Below are 18,931 nucleotides of genomic sequence, written 5' to 3' on the forward strand. Positions count from 1 at the left end.
ACGTATAACCATTTAAAGCATTGGTAAAAAAATTATCAAACAAGTTTTTGGTTTAAGTGTTTGTTGTTGAAGAATCTGCCACATTAAAAAATATTATACAACAAACTATTAAAATATAGTTTTTGCTGAATTTTTCGATTTGAAGATTCAGTATGTACAATTCATTTGACCATCAAAAAATTTACATTTTTGATTAAGTTTTATGATAAGAACCCTAAGGATAACTTTTTCAAGTTTAAATCTGAATTTTTCAAAGCACGAAATAAAAAAAAAAAATGTTTGTGATATTTTTGGTCGGTGTTGCTAAATTGACTCTGAGAGAGGGTAAAATTTTATGTTTGAATCAAGAATAAAAATTATGAAACTGTGATCACCTGAAATCGATCCATTAATGAAATTCTCATATTGATATTTCCATTTAACTGAATTTTTAAATTTAATTTCAAATCTGAATTCTGCATTTTCAACCTGAGTTAAAATTTGAGGACCATTTTTTAACCAGAATTCCAAATGATAATTCCTATGTATAATAAACCAAAAAGGCAAAATTTTTATCACAAATCGCAACCACAAGTCTTTTCTTCAAATTCTCAATTTTTGGTTTTTAATATTTATCTTTCTTCAATTATTCAATTGTTATTCAACTTGAGACTCGTAATAAAAAAAAGTGATGTAAGCAACGATTTCACCGTTAAGAAATCTAATTAAACTCAATCTGAATTAATATTAAAAGTATAAATTTTGTATCCAAATCTTTTAAATAGTTTAAAATATTGATTTCTTCGTTTTAAACTATGAAATAAATAGTTTCAAATATGGATATTGGATTTAATTCAAGTTTGAAATGCAAAACCATAATTCGAGCCTAGATTTTGACCCAACTTTTTTTAATTTTTTCCGAAATGTGGCTAATATTCAAGCAATTATGGAAATTATTCAATAAAAAAATGCAGAACTGTTTTCAAAATTGATGATAACAATGACGGAATTAATTGTTTTTTTTTTATTATGCAAGTAAAATGAAAAAAAAAATGGACAAAACCTGAGCAATATGGAAATTTTAGGGTAATTTTATTAAAATTTTATATTTGGGCCTAAATTTTCGTCAACAAGTGAGAAAATGTTTAAACAACTTTAGTAGAATTGTGTAACTGGGAGATGTTTTCGAATGTTTGGCTTGAGTCCTGAGTCGAGATTGTTACTTTTGAAACATTCTAGTCGTTCTTTAAAATTTTATTAGGAAATTGAAATTATGAGTTTGGAGAAGAACATTCCGCTTGACAGTTTGGACCCTCATGGATGAAAGATTTCATTATCAAAGAATCACAAATATGATTTAGAAATAACCGTTAAAGTTACAATAATTGAGAATGACATACGATTCAAAATGCTCACCTTAAAGTCGTCTTGAGATGAGGTTAGTCAAAAATGATCGACATACCTGTAAAGAAAGAAGTTGAAGAAAAAAAAAAATCAGTTAAACTATAGGATGAAATATTTAAAATGGAAGATTCTATCGGTTACCAGCTTAAAATAATATCTTAACGTTTGAACAAAAATGCTATCTCGTGGTTAAACTTTCATTGGGTTTAGTTTTTAAAATTCAAAAGACAACAGAAAGCCTTCGATAAATTGACAGTTAAAAAACCACAGCCGTTACAATTTTGAACTTCATTTCCTAGGAGCACCGAATGCAAGAACTTTTAAATTCTGCAATTTGTCAAAATAAGAGAAATACGCAAGTCCAAAATAAATGTTATTTTATCTAGTTATTTTAATCTCAATAAAAAAATAGAAGAAAAGGGATGAGTTTTTGATAACAAAAAGGTAGAAGCCATTTTAAAAAAAAGGAAATAAAGTCCTAAATAAATTCCGTTTATTACGTTGGGCGCCTCCCACACATTCACCCTCCTCTCAGATGTAATGAAGATACAACAAAAAATAGCTCAAAATATTTTTTTTTCTAACTGTATCCAGCCCGTAGTGCCCTGCTTTAACTTTTGATACTATCTCTTTTACAATAATATTAATCATAAGCCTATTACTAGCCTTTAGGTTCTTTGCTCAATCGTATTATTTCATGTTTTAACCAGCAGCTAATCTTGAAACTCACGTTGCTTCATCACCAATTTGCATTCCAAAATTTCGATGAGTACAATCTTAAGTAACCATAAACACTTAAACAGCAGTAAAATTTGCCTAAACTGGCTTACAGTGCTTAGAGAGAACAGAGATGTTCTAAAGCAGTTCACGAAGGCATTTTGACAATTCATTAGTGCTCATGGTTTTTGGAAAAGACGAGCTTAGGCTTATGCATTCTCGCGGGTGCATAGCGAAACTGAATTTCCTTAGGTGCAACAAGTCTACCTCACATTTAGCGCAGCCCAGCTAACTTGCTTGTAACGTGACGCAGCATCGTTTACCGCATGTAACACATTACAATTTCCTACAAGTACGCGCACTGCTCAATCAGCTTTTTGGCGCAAAACATTGAATTTGCCGAAGGCGTAACACAGTTAGTTCGCAGGTCTCTCATATAGCGTAAAGCGCAACAGACAGGTTGTACCAGGCGCTGTACGGTTTCCTCACAGGTTCAGTATTTTAGCCTCTTATTAAGAACTGCTAATCTACTTGCAGGCGCAGTGTTTCAAGTACGCTTTGAGAAGAGCACACGTTTAGTTTACGCAAGCTTTCAATAGATTCAACATAGTCTATTCACAGGCGTGACATACGAAATTCGCAGTAGGCGCAGCTTAGATAATCGCAGATGCAACCAGCACATTAGTTCACATCGATGGCAGCAAAGCTCACATCCGGCACTTCGCATGCGCAGTAAACATGCTCGCATCGGAGGCAGCATTCAAGCTTGCATCAAGCGCAGCACTTCGACTCGCAGCAGGCGCAGCATTCAAGATTGCATCAAGCGCAGCACTTTGGGTCGCAGCATTCAAGCTCGCATCAAGCGCAGCACTTCGGCTCGCATCAGGCGCAGCATCCCAGCTCGCATCAGGCGCAGCACTTCGGCTCGCATCAAGCGCAGCATCCCAGCTCGCATCAAGCGCAGCACTTCAGCTCGCATCAGGCGCAGCATTCGAGCATCGCAGCATTTTGAGCTCCCAACAGGCGTAGCATTCAAGCTCGCATCAAGCGCAGCACTTCAGCTCGCATCAAGCGCAGCATTTCAGCTCGCATCAAGCGCAGCATTCGAGCTCGCATCAAGCGCAGCACTTTGGCTCGCATCAAGCGTAGCATTTCAGCTCGCATCAGGCGCAGCATTCGAGCTCGCATCAAGCGCAGCATTTTGAGCTCCCAACAGGCGCAGCATTCAAGCTCGCAACAGGCTCAGCACTTTGGCTCGCATCAAGCACAGCATCCCAGCTCGCATCAGGCGCAGCACTTTAACACGCATCGGCGCAGCATTCAAAATCGCATGTGCATCATGATGCATCATGAGATTCGCATCGGTAACCCTGGTAACAATTATTTAAGTCTTGATTTTTTTGTGGGTTTTATAATTTGTACCACTGTAATTCAGTACCAAATTAGTTAATTAGATTTCAAAGATCTTAATTTTGTACTCTGATTTAAAAGGCTTAATGGATTCTTCTATTCTGCCTAAATATATGTTTTACTGGTATGGATTCTTCAACTTTTTCCCATTCCAAACCAAGAACTCAGCAAAAATACAATCGCATTAGAAATGATAGCTCAAATCGTTAACGAAGTTTATTTGAATCGCAATCGCAATTTATCGTAAGAATGGTTACTCAAAATCGGTTATGATAAAAAGTCCGCCATGTTTGCAAATTTGTTATCCCGTGTGGGATTCAAATGAGAAAACAACCTTCTTGTTCTACTCTCTTCGATAAGCAGTGCAACAGTATTGCCAAAAATCAGATGGTTCATTTGGGAAATTTGTCAAATGAGAGAAGCAGCAAATATTATCGCTGGCAATGATTTGCATGCATTGAGAACAAAACTGGCGCTCTCTCGCATACTTTCAGGATGTACAAATAAGGTGTTGAATATTGTCCCATTTGTATAATTCTAAACGCTTGAGCCAGAAGTTTTTTTTTTTTTTTTAAATATGTCTTTATTTGTATCAAATCATGATTACACTTATATTACATTATTGCATTAAACTAGGTGTTCAGCTCAATAATGAACTGTTCATAGCCCTATAAGTAACTAGATTATAAAAATTTATTTATAAGATTTAAATTTGCTGAGCGCAATCAAGTTTTTAATGTAGGAGAACATCCTGTAATAGCAAAAATATTTTATACTTAAAACTAAACACTATCTTAAAATTAAACTAAACATAAAGAGAACGAATCTCTGCGATGGAAGACTGCATCGATTTGCCTCTGAAGTTGGAGATGATTTTGTTGGCCATCTCTTCGATAGATTCAATGCCTGCAATCCGATGAAGATCTTCGGTGCTGTGCCAAGGTGGAAGCCGCAAAATCATTTTCAGAAGTTTGTTCTGAATCCTCTGGATGGCCTTCTTCCTCGTCGCGCAGCAGCTAGACCAAATCGGAACTGCATACATGATCGCTGGTCGGAAAACTTGTTTGTAGATGAGCATCTTATTTCGCAGACACAACCGGGATTTCCTGTTGATGAGAGAATAAAGAGATTTAGTGTATTTATTACATTTAGATTGAATATCTTCAATGTGATTTTTAAAAGTAAGATTCCGATCAAGTGTAAGTCCCAAGTACTTCACGTGATCAGACCATTCTAATGAAACCCCATTAAAAGTTATGGAATGATTTTCATTAGGTTTTAAAAAATTTGCTCTTGGCTTATGGGGAAATAAAATAAGTTGAGTTTTGGAAGCGTTAGGAGAAATTTTCCACATTTTCAAGTAATTCAAAAAGGAATTTAAATTTTGTTGCAATCTACTGCGTACCACCCGTAAATTTCGACCTTTTGCTGAAAGCAAAGTATCATCAGCAAATAATCTTCTACCTTTTCCTTCTGGTACATCAGGAAGATCAGAAGTAAAAATATTGTATAAAATTGGCCCAAGTATACTGCCTTGAGGGACACCAGCTCTAATGGGTGTCCTTTCAGAGCATGAATTTTGATAGCTTACTTGTAAGGTTCGGCTAGTCAAATAATTTTGAATAATTTTGGTGAGATATACAGGAAAATCAAATCGAGCTAATTTAGCTACTAAACCTTTGTGCCAAACACTGTCAAAAGCTTTTTCAATATCAAGAAGAGCAACACTAGTTGAATAACCTTCAGATTTGCTAGCGTTAATCATATTAGTTACACTCAAAAGTTGATGTGTAGTAGAATGTCCATGACGAAAACCAAATTGTTCATCAGGGAAAATGGAATTCTGATTAATGTGAATCATCATTCTATTCAAAATAACTCTCTCAAATAGTTTACTTAAAGATGGAAGCAAACTAATTGGTCGATAACTTGAAGGCTCTGAAGCACTTTTTCCAGGTTTCAAAATTGGAGTTACTTTGGCATTTTTCCATTTATTGGGAAAATAGGCCAAGTGAAAACATTTGTTGAAAATTTTAACTAAAAAATTTAAAGTGCTTTCAGGCAACTTTTTAAGAAGAATATAGAAAATCCCATCTTCCCCTGGAGCTTTCATATTTTTAAATTTTTTGAAAATCAATTTAAGTTCATCAATATTTGTCTCACAAGAACTTTCAAACACATTTTGCTTAGAAAGAATATCATCAAATTCTAGGGAAATTTGAGCATCAATTGGACTTACAACGTTTAAATTAAAATCATGAGCAGACTCAAATTGTTGGGCTAATTTTTGAGCCTTTTCTGAATTAGTTAAAAGAAGTTTATCCCCATCTTTCAAAGTAGGAATTGGCTTCTGGGGCTTTTTCAAAATTTTAGTTAATTTCCAAAATGGCTTTGAGTAGGGTTTTATGTCCTCTACTGCTTTAGCAAAATTTTCATTACGAATGAAATTTAAACGACGTTTGATCTCTTTTTGAAGGTCGCAATAAATTAATTTCAAATAAGGATCTCTAGTACGTTGATATTGGCGTCGACGAATGTTTTTCAGTCGTATCAAAAACTGAAGATCATCATCAATTAAAGGTTGATTGAATTTATGTTTAACTTTAGGTATTGAAGCGGCTTTAGCATTGACTATTGCAGTTGTCAAATTTTCTACAGCCAAATCAATATCTTCTATTGAATTCAGTGGAACGTTTACATCTAAATTACGTTCAATAAAATTCATATATCGCTCCCAGTTAGCCTTTTGAAAGTTAAAAGTTGATTTTAAAGGGTTTTCAATGGGACTTTGGGATAAAGAAAATGTTACTGGAAGGTGGTCTGAATCGAGGTCCGCATGAGTAACTAATTGACTACAATGCTCGCCTAAATCCGTTAGAACCAAATCAATTGTGGAGGGATTTCTAATTGAAGAAAAACAAGTATGCCCATTAGGATATTCAACAGTATAATAACCTGCAGAGCAGTCATTAAACAAAATATTCCCATTTGAATTTGATGAAATATTATTCCAAGATCGGTGTTTTGCATTAAAGTCACCAATAATAAAAAATTTAGATTTATTTCTGGTGAGTTTTTGTAAATCTCCCTTCAAAAAATTTTTCTGTTCACCGCTACATTGAAAAGGCAAATATGCGGCAACAATTATAATTTTCCCCATAGAAGTTTCTAATTCAATTCCAATTGTTTCTAAGACTTTTGTATTGAAAGAAGGAAGAAGTCTAAATTTGAGACGACTATTGATGACAATAGCTACACCCCCACCTTGTCGATCAAGTCGATCATTTCGTAAAATTTTAAAGAAAGCATTGCTTTTCAAGTTATTGTCTGGCTTTAAAAAAGTTTCAGTGATGGCAGCAATATGTATGTTTTGAGTTTTCAAAAATAAAAAGAACTCGTCTTGGTTAGCCAGCAAAGATCTAGCGTTCCAATTCATAATATTTAAACATCTATTTGGATCCATGAGGGAATCGTAAAGTCATAATAATTTTGTTAGCATAATTAAAAGAAGTTTGGAAAGCTTCAAACATTGAATTTGCTTTCAACATAAGTTGCATCATTTCCATTAAATTTTGATGCAAAAATTTTAATTTTTCCTCAGTAATCTCACCCAAATCAACAAAATTGTTCGAATCAGAAGAGGAAGGAGAAGAAAAAGTATTTGAATTTTGGGGATTTTCCCAAGCCTTCGCATGAACGTTGAGACTTGGTTTTTTCCCATTTTTATTAGTTAAACCTGAAGAGGGCAACCCATTTTCAACCACCTCTGAGAACGATAAACAACGAGTCTGGGGCGCAGAATCAGCCCAGGTAACATTAAAATCACTTCGGGTATTACCCAGCCGTGATTCCAATGTAGACCGAGGCTGAATGCGAACAGGCAGGTTGTTTGCCGGCCTGACGTGTGAAGACGAAAAAGAGGAAGGAGGAGAAGAAACTTTTCTGGAAACTTTGGGATTTTTCCTAGAAGCAATAATTTTTGCCCTGATGGGACAGTCTAGCGAATTCGAGGAATGATTACCTGCGCAATTTGCTTACTTAAAAAATTCTGTTTTTGGCTTATCACCACCAAAAAGGCATTTAGATTTTTCATGATCGAATGAGCCGCAAAACATGCATCTGGCATTCATTCTACAATTTTTAGTGCCATGACAAAAAGCTTGACAACGACGACATTGCGTAATATTTTGTAAAAAATTGGTATGGGATTTACGAAAAGGTTCAAATTTTACTCGACAATGAAACATAAGACGAGCCTTTTCCAAAATTTTCAAATTATTAACCTGATCCTTTTTAAAATGGATCAAATAAAGTTCAGGAGCAAAACCAACACTACTGGTATTATTCGTGTTGGTTCTTTTCCTCATTTGAATTACTTGAATTGGAGAAAAACCTAACAAAGAATTTAATTCAGCTGTGATCTCATCCGGTGTCTGATCGCCAGTGAGACCACGAAGTACAACTTTAAATGGACGATCACTTCTAGTGTCGTACGTAAAAAATTGGTGTTTTTTATTATTCAAATAATTTAAAACCTTTTGAAAATCATTAAAAGATTCCGCCAATATACGAGCAGTTCCCCTTCGGCCGATCTGAAAAGAAATCTTCACATCCTTGACGGAAGTGACGATTTCTTTTCGAAAGGCATTGAAGTCAGGAATCGTGACCGTTATTGGTGGAATCTTTTCGTTTTTAAGAGTATAAGAAGAAGAAGAAGGTTTCTTAGTACTCTTATCAGAATTAAATATGAATATTTCCTCATCACCGATGTTATGAAGGACATCGAATGAATTGGAAATTTCAACTTTTTTGGCAGATGGCCCTGGATTAGGTTCAGCAATCCGTTTTCTTCCGGCCCTTGAGCCGGCCGAAGACTTCCCCATGCTGGAAAGAAAAGAGAAAATATGAATAAAAGAAAATGAAAATAATTTTAGCACTGAAAAGTGCTGATTGAAATACAGGTAAGGAAAAAATAAATAATGTAAAATGTTCCTGCAGGTACACAGCAACGATACGATGCTCCGGCGTACGTGTTGACGGCTCAACGGTACAGATGGAAGTTGAGCCAGAAGTTAAAAATATGCATGTATATTGCCTCCATTTTGGTTGGTAAATGCTGTTTTTTTTCAAGTTAAACGAAAGGATTGTATAATGTATACGAATCGTATAACAAAGTTTGTAGAGAATTATACCAACAAAAATGTTTACTGGGAAGGGCCACAAACTACCAAAGAAGTATTTTCAGTATCTAAATAACGACATATGGAACATTAAGCTCCATTTTCCAAGCTTTGTCAAATAAAATATGCATTGAAACCTTCCTCCTTCATCCCGACTGCGCCCTGCAAAATGTATGGTGTCAAATTGTTCGTATACAATCAACCTCTCGTATAAAATATGGTATTTATTTCATCTCCCACTGCTAGAAAGAGAAAAAAGATCTCTTATCATCCTTTTCATGTTTTTCGTAACCAAAAATCCTCTCATATAAAATATGATTATAATTTTGGTAAAACTATATTGAAATACCCAACTTTCCCTCCACTAAAGCAAGAGGGAAAGGTCTACAGATATCATAGAAACATTTTCGTACCCAAATACCTTCTCATGCCAAATATGATAGATTTTTCTTAATTATTTCTCAAGTTATACTTACAAAATTGTATTGGGACACTCTCGTCCCTTCTTTCACCTATACTCACTGAAAGAAGGTTGGTGTCATATAATCATTAAACCATTTCTCGTTCCCAAATACTTTTTCTTGTCAAATTGAATTTGTTTAATAAGGTCTCGAGCAATGAAAAAAAAACTGTTTTGACGACAAAAAAAAAAATAATAAAAATAAATAACCATATTTTTACCCTAGTGGCCTCCTATACCAAATTTGGTTTCATTTGCTCGAATAATTCTCGAGTTCTGTTAGGAAAAATTTGAAAGCCCTCTCCTTTTCTCTCATCATCCCACTGGAAAAATGCAGAGGACTCAAATGATCATAGAAACATTTCTCGTATTCGAATACCTTCCCATACCATGTTTGGTACGATTTACTGGACTGGTTTTCGACTATGCAAAACATTGTATAGAACATTATTCATCTTTCCTAACTTCTCACTGGAAAAAGGGAAGGGTACATATCTTGAAACCAAATACCCAACCTTGCCAAATTTGGTTCCATTTGCTTGATTAGTTTTCAAGTTAAGCAAAACATGTTATGAGAGCCCCTTTCCCGCTTCCTATTTCTTCACAAGAAGAAGGAAATGGTACTTTTTTAGAAACATTCCCTATATTAACTGAATTTAGTTCCATGCATGCAAGATCAGTTCTCGAGTTATTCAAACATGTTTCTTTTGTGCGAGAGGAATTTTCTCCCCTTCCAAAGATTGGGAGGGATTTCAGACAATTACAGGAACCATTTCCGGGCCTCAAAAACCCCTCCTGCCAAGTTTCACGCAAATCGGTTTGACAGACAGACAGACTTTTTTAAATCATACATTTCTTAAATTCTTTGCTTCTCGGCAATAAGTGATTTTTGTTGGCTTGTGTTATAAATCTAGTATGAATTTTTGGTAAGATTTTTGGCATTGAGGTTGGAGGTAAGTATATATAAATTTTTATTTCTGTAATTTAAATTAAAATGGTATTTTCAATTTTCGCAAAAAATCTTGATGTCAAATCCGGTCAATTTTATCCAAAAACATGGAAAAATCTGAGAACGTGATTTCGAATTTGTCGACCAACAATCCAGGCAATAACTGAGCAATTTTGGTTAAAACCCAAAATCATTCAACAAAATAAAAAAATACAACTTGAAATAAAATTTTTCATTTCTACAAAACTCTTGAGCAGATTTTAATTGTATTTGAGCTTTCAAAACCTTTTATGTTTTTTTTTTAATACTTGCTTAGGAAATTTTAGCTTAAACGCATAAATAAAATAATAATAACAACACGACAACACACGAGCAAAATTTGGGTTTTTTTTTATCGAAATCAGGGGAATCGCTCCAGATCAAACTTTTCCCAAATTTTGTAAAAAAATCCGGGCAAACCCAACTGGCAACTGGCAAAACTGGGCAATCTAACATAGTCATATTTTGACTCCACTCTATAAACCTCACATGTGTTTTTTTTTCAAAGGGATCTTTTTAACGAATTCGAAAATTTTTCCTCAAATTTCATTTTGTATTTTAGCTTTGCATTTTTTTAAATTTCTATCCAGTTTTTTCTAAAAATATTGATAAAGTTCTGATCTTGAAAAAAAGACCATGAAATAAGCTAAAAAAATCAACAGATTTTTTCAAAAATTTTTTTTTCATGCTGTTTGTAAACATAAAACTACACTTTAAAATTAAAATGGGTTAAAAAAGTATGTTTTTACAAAATTAAGAATATTGAATTTTCAATGATTAAACAACATTTAACGTAGGTAGTTTTTGATAAATTCTATTATTCTTGAAAGACCCACAAACATTGTTGGCTGTCTTTAAAGACTTCAACTTTAATAAGCCTTCAAAATTGCACAGGTAACGGCTTAAAACATTCCATTCAGCCAAGCTTGATCTTAGATAAACGCTTTCAGAGCTGATAGATTTTAGAATAACGTCTTTGCACAGCTTCGGAAATCAAACACCATTCCCTCCACCCCGGTGACGAAACTTTATATAAATTTGAAACAAGAAGCATGAGATGAGATTTCGAAAATCAATTGAAGCACTGTGAAAACGGGGTTTGAGAGTACAATCGTGATGAGTTTTTATTTGTTGACGAATTTGGGTCAAAAGTCTGTGGATTCATTCTTCCCCGAAGGATGAGGAAAGTTGGCAGCTGTCAATCGACGCTGTCGCAATGATGTGGAAAAGCAAATATTGAATCCTATTTTCTCGACTGTTTGTATAAACAGAGCAGCACAATTGCTCCGTCAAGTAGCTGTGAAATTTTAAATCAAGCAAATTCCTGAAAAGAATAACGAATTCACCTGTCCTCAAGCGATACAACTGCAAGTCAAGCGTTAAATCAAATGCAACCAAATCTTGAGGCTGTCTTGAAGGAGAAAAACAAATTCAAATTCCAGAACCGAAAAAAAAATATTCTCAAGGGAAAAGCAAAAATCTAGGTCTAACTTGATTTCCCCGACAAACATACAAACATAGGTGATGCAAGAACCTCACAAGATTTTCTTCTGCAGTTCCCCTCCAATCATCCGGTCATACAAACCGGAAAAAGCATGTTTATGGAAATCGCAAAACCCTTCACTGGGCTAGACTGACATCAACAAACGGGGTTGAAATGCTTGGTTTCTTACTTGGAGAAGAGAGTTGAAAAAAAAGACGAAACCCCTGCAAGAATGTAATCTGCAGGCAATGAGGCAGACAGGCAGCTGGATGAAGAGGGCAGGAAATCACACAAAATAGAAAACTTTCATCTATTGCGCCCTGCGGTTAGCCCTTGAATCCCGGTTTCGGAAATTTCTTCTCCGTTTATATTCCCATGTGCATCCCCAAGATACTTTCAATGATTCAGGACCTATCGGAGATGGAGATTCTTCTAGAACTACCACATGTTTCGTACGGTGGGTTATTATCAAAATTTTGCTCGGGAAATTCAAAACTGCTTTCAAACATTTGGATATCTATCCTCTGAGCCCACATTGCTCTGCTGTACTGTGTGCACAAGCAACGGAACAAATCCCGAAGGAATCTTTCTTTGGCCCAAAACTTCTTACGTCAGAGCGGAAGTTCTTGTGTGAGTTAGGAGCCTTCTCTCGGAGGCACCTTGGCCTGGCTTGGGTTTGGTTTGGCTGGGCTTGGCTTTTGCTTATGGTTTTGGAAAATGTTCATGCACAAAAGCAACTTGTAACCCCAGCAAACGTCTTGAATTTTGAATTTGAGTTAAAGGCATGCTTAGAAGCCTTGGCTTTTGAGGTTTGATATAAATTTTTTGGTATTGTAAACTGGGGGAACTTTAATTTTTTTTTTTTTTGTTTCGATTATAGTCGTTTTAACATCTTTATGTCATTCGCGACTTATATCAACGATGAAGTTGGCGGACAAGTCATTGAAAAACTTATCCGGTACAACTGTGATCGATGTTTACTCTTGGGCTCGAACTCACGGACATCGGCTCAGAAAGCAACTGACTTGCCAACTGAGCTATACCACAAGCCAGGGGGAACTTTAATCATCGGGGTAACATTGACAAAAAAAAAATCATATGACTATCAATAAAAAATTTGTTTGTTTATGCGTCCTTAAAACGGTTTTCTAAGTTTGAAATTTGATATTTGATAGTTTCAAAAAAGTTAAATTTGGTAAAATTTAGAATATTTGTTTAAAAAAAAGTTGTTTTATTATTTTGAAAAATTGTAGAGAATTGTGAGCCACCAAATCCAAATTGGCTAGATAAAGTGCAAAATTCATGAATTGACCCAAAACTGAAATTTCATGCATCATTTAATCATTTCAAAGCAATTTTAAATGAAGAAATAAAAAAGAGAGTTGTGTATGTTCAAATAATTCTTAAAACCGGGCTCGCGACAAAACATTTTTCATAACTTTTCATTTGGCATAAGAAAACTTTACAGATAGGAAAAACGTATAAAAATATAGATCGTTCAAGATACCCCACAAAATGTGGCCCGCGATTCCCCACAAGCTATGATTTGCAAATTGGATGCGTTTGTGTGACTTATTGATGTTTCATCAAAAATTCCTTTTCCACTTTAAAGAACATGGCAAAACTAAGATCATAAGCGTATGAGCTTATTTTTGTTATCAACTTTTCCCCATCGCTTCAATTACTGGGTGCTTGTTTAATTCAATAATTTTTTTTAAGCTTGATAAATAAAAGAAGCATATGAAGCATATTAAAGTCAACAACATATAGGAAAATATGCTTACGCAAAGCGACGACAATGACCATTGAGATGGATTGAGATTTTTATCTCAACGCATATTTTCAACTGATATATTCAGAGTGGCCCACGTTTCCCCATGACCCACGTTACTCCACTTTCCCCTACTCAATTTTGGATTTTTGGGCATATTCATTTAGTTTTTTTTTTTTTTTCAAAATGAAAAGTTTACAGAAAAATTTATTAGGAATTCTTCTAAGCGGTGAACTTTTAAAATAAAGACAAGTTCCATCGAAATTTAATTAGGTTTGTTTTTGTAGTAAACATTTGGCATCTCGAAAATAAGCATTGGTGGCTCAAAATGTCAAAAATTTCATTGAACAAAACAAAAGAAATGGCTGGAAATTGTGAGCAGGTTATGATTTGTTCTTTTTCCTACGAATATATTCCTATTTTTCTGTAACCCAGCCTTAATTGGAAATACAAAAAATAATTGTGCATAAACTCAGATCAATCCAATACTTCTCATTCAAGATTTCCTTTAAAGCCGAAGCGGACCGATCCAAGCACAGACAATAGTCGATTTTTTTTACATTTCTTTATAAGTAGTTACCAGTATTTCGTTTTCTTAAACTCAAACTTCATTTTAAATTTTATTTTGTTATAGAGCGCATTCTTTATGAGCTAATTTCATCCTCATCAAAATCTGGGAACTTGAAATTTTAAAAATGAATAAATTCAAGACTACTTTTCATTAACAAAACTTCTTGGGGAGTGTTTCAATAATATTTTGGAAACGGGAGTTTATCCAGAAATCTTAAAAATCGCAAAAATTGTTCCCGTCTTTAAATCAGGTGATGCCACATGTATCAACAATTACCATCCAATTTCAACGCTTAGCGTATTCAGTTAAGTGTTTGAAAAACTTCTAATAAGCAGACTAAACCAATTCATTAAAAAAAAAAATATTTTATACAACCTGCAATACGGCATCAAAGCCGGCTGCAGTACCGTGATTGCTAGGTGTGAACTGATTGACTCTGTCATAGAAAATATAGACATAAAAGAAATCGTTGGAGGATTATTTCTATATTCGAAAATGCCTTTGTTACTTTAGATCACGAAATCTTCCTCAAAAAACTTGATCGGTATGGTATAAGAGGTGCTGCTATTACCATCATTAAAAGCTACCTTACAGGTCGGAAACAACTCATTTCTATCGACCAAATAGAAAGCTCTTTGGAACCCCTTGATGTGGGTGTACCACGAGGTAGTAATATTGGGCCATTGTTGTTCTTAATATACATCAACGATTTAAGCAATCTCCATTTACACGGTAATCCCAGACTGTTTGCGGATGACACTGCTTTGTTTTATCCTGAAATTTGCCCAAAGATAATAGCTAAACAAATGGAAGAAGGTTTAGAAATTCTTTACAAATACTTAAATAGTAACCTTCTTACTCTAAACTTATCGAAAACCGAATCACCAGCAGTAATCACCTTTTTTTTCGCAAATTCTACAATTGAAAAAGTTGACAATTTTAAATACTTTGGGTTGACACTGGATGAAACACTTTCCTAGAGTCTTCATATAAACAACATAATCAAAAAAACATCGTCCTTGAGTGGCATTCTTTGGAGAGTAAGGAATTTTATACCGCGTCATGTTCTTATAAAATTTTACTTTGCATTTATTCATTCACAGTTTAACTACCTTATCGCAGTGTGGGGGAGGGCATCCTTGTCCCTTCTTGCCCGGTTGCAGACGTTACAGAATCGTTGTATGAAAACTATCTTTAAACTACCTTTCCTGTATCCAACTTCATTACTTTATTCAAGTACTTCTTATAATGTCTTGCCTTTATCTTAACTTATCAGCTTGCAAACATTAATGTTCGTTAATTTAAACTCCAAAGATAATAACCGTAATTTATTGTTTAGATCAGGTACTCGCTCTCGAATTACTCTTCAGTCAAATCATTTGCTTCAAAGTCGCTGTTCAACATCTTTCGGTCAACGCAGAATCTCCTACATTGGACCATTATCTTACAACTGTCTTCCAGAAGTCTATAAAAGCACTAACAACCGTAGCTCTTTCAAAACCCAACTCATTTGTCACCTCAAAGGATTACTTAAGTCAATAACCAAATCAAATTGCCAGTTTTTTTTGCGTATTAGTTAATAATTTTAATGTTAAATCTGTTTATTTTAATTTAGTAGTAAAACATTTTTTGAAATTTTTCTTTTTAATTTTCTCTTAAGTTCAATAGATTCTACTTTAATTTTTGTTGTTTTTATAAAAAATCTAAAAAATCTTCAAAAAATCTTTTTACACTGAGATTCATGTCTAAATTAAGTTTATTGTATCGTACCTCTTTCCCGCATAATGTTAATATTTTTTTAACATTCTCAGCATGAGTAAATTTTGCTCGCGTTAAGTTGTTGTTGATACCTAATTGTTTTTTGCTGTCAGGCGTGCTGACAACAGAAAGCGTCCATTACCAGGGGGCTCAAACGAGCCTTTCTGTGTGGGGGAGTGTGGTGGACAAAAAAAATTAAAATAAACACTATCCCTCTAAGATATAGTCCCAGTCAAAACACAATCTGCACTTTTCTGATGTCAGTTTTGTTTTATAAGGGAACTGGATATAAAATGCGCAGAGCTGACAAGATGCGCCACTATCAGTATTTCATCAAAACAAACAATTTTCAACATTTCTAAAAATGCTAGTTTGTTTTAATTACATTATTGTGCGTTCCTAAACATTTGTGGATCTTCTAAGATTTCTGTTTATTGTAGTGCGTATAAGCAAGTAGTTTGAAAAAATCAATCATTGAAGAAAGAAATACATGAAGATCATGAGAATGTACTAAAAATAATATTAGTGTCAAATCTGTTCATATATTTTTAGAAAATATTACCCAATCCAGTTTTGTGTGTAGGAACTCGAAGAAAATTATATCAAAGTGAAAAACACATTGAAAGCGGTTAAATCCTTTATGAATGGTGGCAAAGTTTCGCATATGATTTGTCCGCCTGTTAACAAATCTTGAGATGAACGGTCGCGTATAGAAGATGTGGAAAAAACGGAAATTTCAAGAAGTTTCCGAATATTTAATAAACACGAGGAACGGGGAATTCAATCATGGATTGGCAAAGTTTAGGTGCTGAAATTTTCAGTCATAATTATTGAACATTCCGATTGAAAACTTTGAAGCGTTTTGTTATTCTGATGAAAGAATCGGATGTTTCTTAATTCCTTTGAAAGACTCGGATCAGTTTGTAATTTGACTCTGAACAATTTTGTGATCTAAATGAAAGACTCGGATGACTCTAAAAATTCCGGTGGAAGACTCGGATCATTTTTTGGTAATCCGATGGGAGATTCGGATCAAATTTTTAAATTTCGATGAAGGACTCGGAAGATTTTAGAAATTTCGATGAAAGACTTGGATATGTTTTGATATTCCGATGAAGACTCGGAATTGTTTTGAAATTTCAACGAAAGACTCGGATCAGTTTTGATATTCCAATGAAAGATTTGGAGAACATATCAAAATTTCGATGGAAGTCTCAGTATATTTTTTCGATGAGATACCCGGATCATTTTCAAATGTCGATTTGAGACTTCAGTCAGTTTTTAAATTCGAATTACAGAACACAAGAGAATTGGTTTTAACAGTGAATTAAGCTTAGTTCTATCAAAACAAACTTTATTGCTGTTCCCACTGATCAAATACCCGGAACATTCATTATTTGGTTCGATGAAACTGAAAGACTTGAGTGAAGTAAACAGACCTGAGCTTGGACTTACTGAATTTCTAATGAAAGACATTGAAATATTTTCTGGTTATCCTCAAAGTAATTAACCGAAAATTCATAGATCGACTAAAGATTCACAAGATGTTAAAATCAGTGAAAAGTTTGATAAAAAAAAACGCGGCGGAAAAGAATAAGTTGAGCAAAAAAATACACTACATCCATCAGGACTTAAATATGAGGGGATTTTTTTTAATTATCTGACAATTTGTGCCGGGGGTCTTCAGATCTTCCCCAATATTGATATTATTTACGATAATTTTTACGACTTAAAAACACATTATGTTTACCAGAATTCTAAAATTTTGATTTTTCTAGTTTGATTTGGATAGAATATTTAGTAAATAAAATAAAAACATATTTCAATGCTTCAAAACTCTGTTATTTTTCAATGGAAATCGTAAAATAGCACATCAAAGTACTTTGAAATTTTATCAGCTTTTCAAATTAAATATTTAAAAAAAAATTAGTTATGACCTTTAAGATGAAAATTTTTAAATGTGCTTTAAACTATGTTTAAAAGTACCGTCTGCATAACCGAATATTCTGCAAATAATATAATTTTTAAGCCCAATTTCTGTTGAAACTTTCATCTGAAGACACCAAAGTGGGCCAATAAGCTCTTTCAGAGTAATGGAAGAAATAATGTCAATAAATCTCTTTTTTGCTTCCGAAAAAACAATGATCGAACAGTTAAATATTCAATGCACTTTGATATGATTTTATGACTTCCGTTGAAAAATTACAGAGTTATGTAGCTTTGAAATATGGTTTTGATTTATTTACAAAAAATCTAACCAAATCCAACCCGCAAAACAAAAGTGTTAGAAATCTGAAAAAATATAAATCGGTAGCGATTTTTGAAAAAGGGCATATGCGCCAATTGTAAACAAATTTAGTTAAAAGCATAAACGTATTTAACTTTCTATTTTAAATCTTAAAAAATTATTTTCATTTTATTTTTTTTTGATTTTAGTGTAGTATAGTTTAATTTTTTAAATAAGGCGAATAGCTTTGTTAATGAGTGTTGCCCTCTTCATCTCACGGACGAAAAGTTATTTTGTTGTCTTCATCTGTCAAGGTTTTCCCCCTCCAAATCGCGAACAATAAGGGTAATAGTAATTTCGGCATCAACAAAGGGAATTCTTATGTTTTTAAGTAAACTTCAGCTAAAAAACGCTGATAATAGTGATTTATACATGGTTTTGTTCTAAGAAGTGCAAAAATGTGGAGTTAAACAACTATGTAGCTGTTTTCAAATCGAAATTGGCTTAAATATTTATATTTGGGGAGTGATCCAAAAGGCGAACAATCATTCTGGATTTCAAAAAGGCGCTCACATTTTGGGAAATAGACAAAATAAGAAAACGAAAGAGCCAATAATCCAATTTATTCATTTTTATGGTAACAATCACTGAAAACCTTTATTTACTTCTCGCGAAATAAAATAACACTAATTTTTAAGAAGTTTAGGTATTAATAACATAAAATGATAAGATACAGCGAAATAAGCAATTGATTATATTAACTCAAACTTTGAATCCAATTTTCTCAAAACAAACGTCTTGGCGTATTGGCCCTTTTCAAAAATCCATACCGAGATGTTTTCGAGTCGTAAAAATGAATTTCATTTTTGGGGAAGATCTGCCCAGCCAACATGAAATCGTTATAGAAATGATTATCCAAACCGAATAATAAGACATTTTCAATAACCATCATAAACAATTTGTATTGAGTGATTTTCTATCAT

At 33.9% G+C, this 18,931-nt stretch overlaps 1 protein-coding gene across 3 annotated transcripts in view; it reads right to left on the reverse strand.

The window, feature by feature from the left end:
• The window catches only part of LOC129749464 (insulin-like growth factor-binding protein complex acid labile subunit), an 835,561-nt gene that overhangs the window by 279,223 nt on the left and 537,407 nt on the right, over window positions 1-18,931 (reverse strand). The window contains exon 1 of one of the 3 annotated variants that reach the window (XM_055744441.1): window positions 1,396-1,433. The exons of the other annotated variants lie outside the window; for them this stretch is intronic. The gene's annotated coding sequence lies outside the window, so the exon portion shown is untranslated. Of the gene's footprint in view, window positions 1-1,395; window positions 1,434-18,931 lie in introns of those variants that run through there. 3 annotated transcript variants of the gene reach the window in all.

Source organism: Uranotaenia lowii, chromosome 2 (assembly GCF_029784155.1).
Source record: "Uranotaenia lowii strain MFRU-FL chromosome 2, ASM2978415v1, whole genome shotgun sequence".
NCBI lineage: Eukaryota > Metazoa > Arthropoda > Insecta > Diptera > Culicidae > Uranotaenia > Uranotaenia lowii.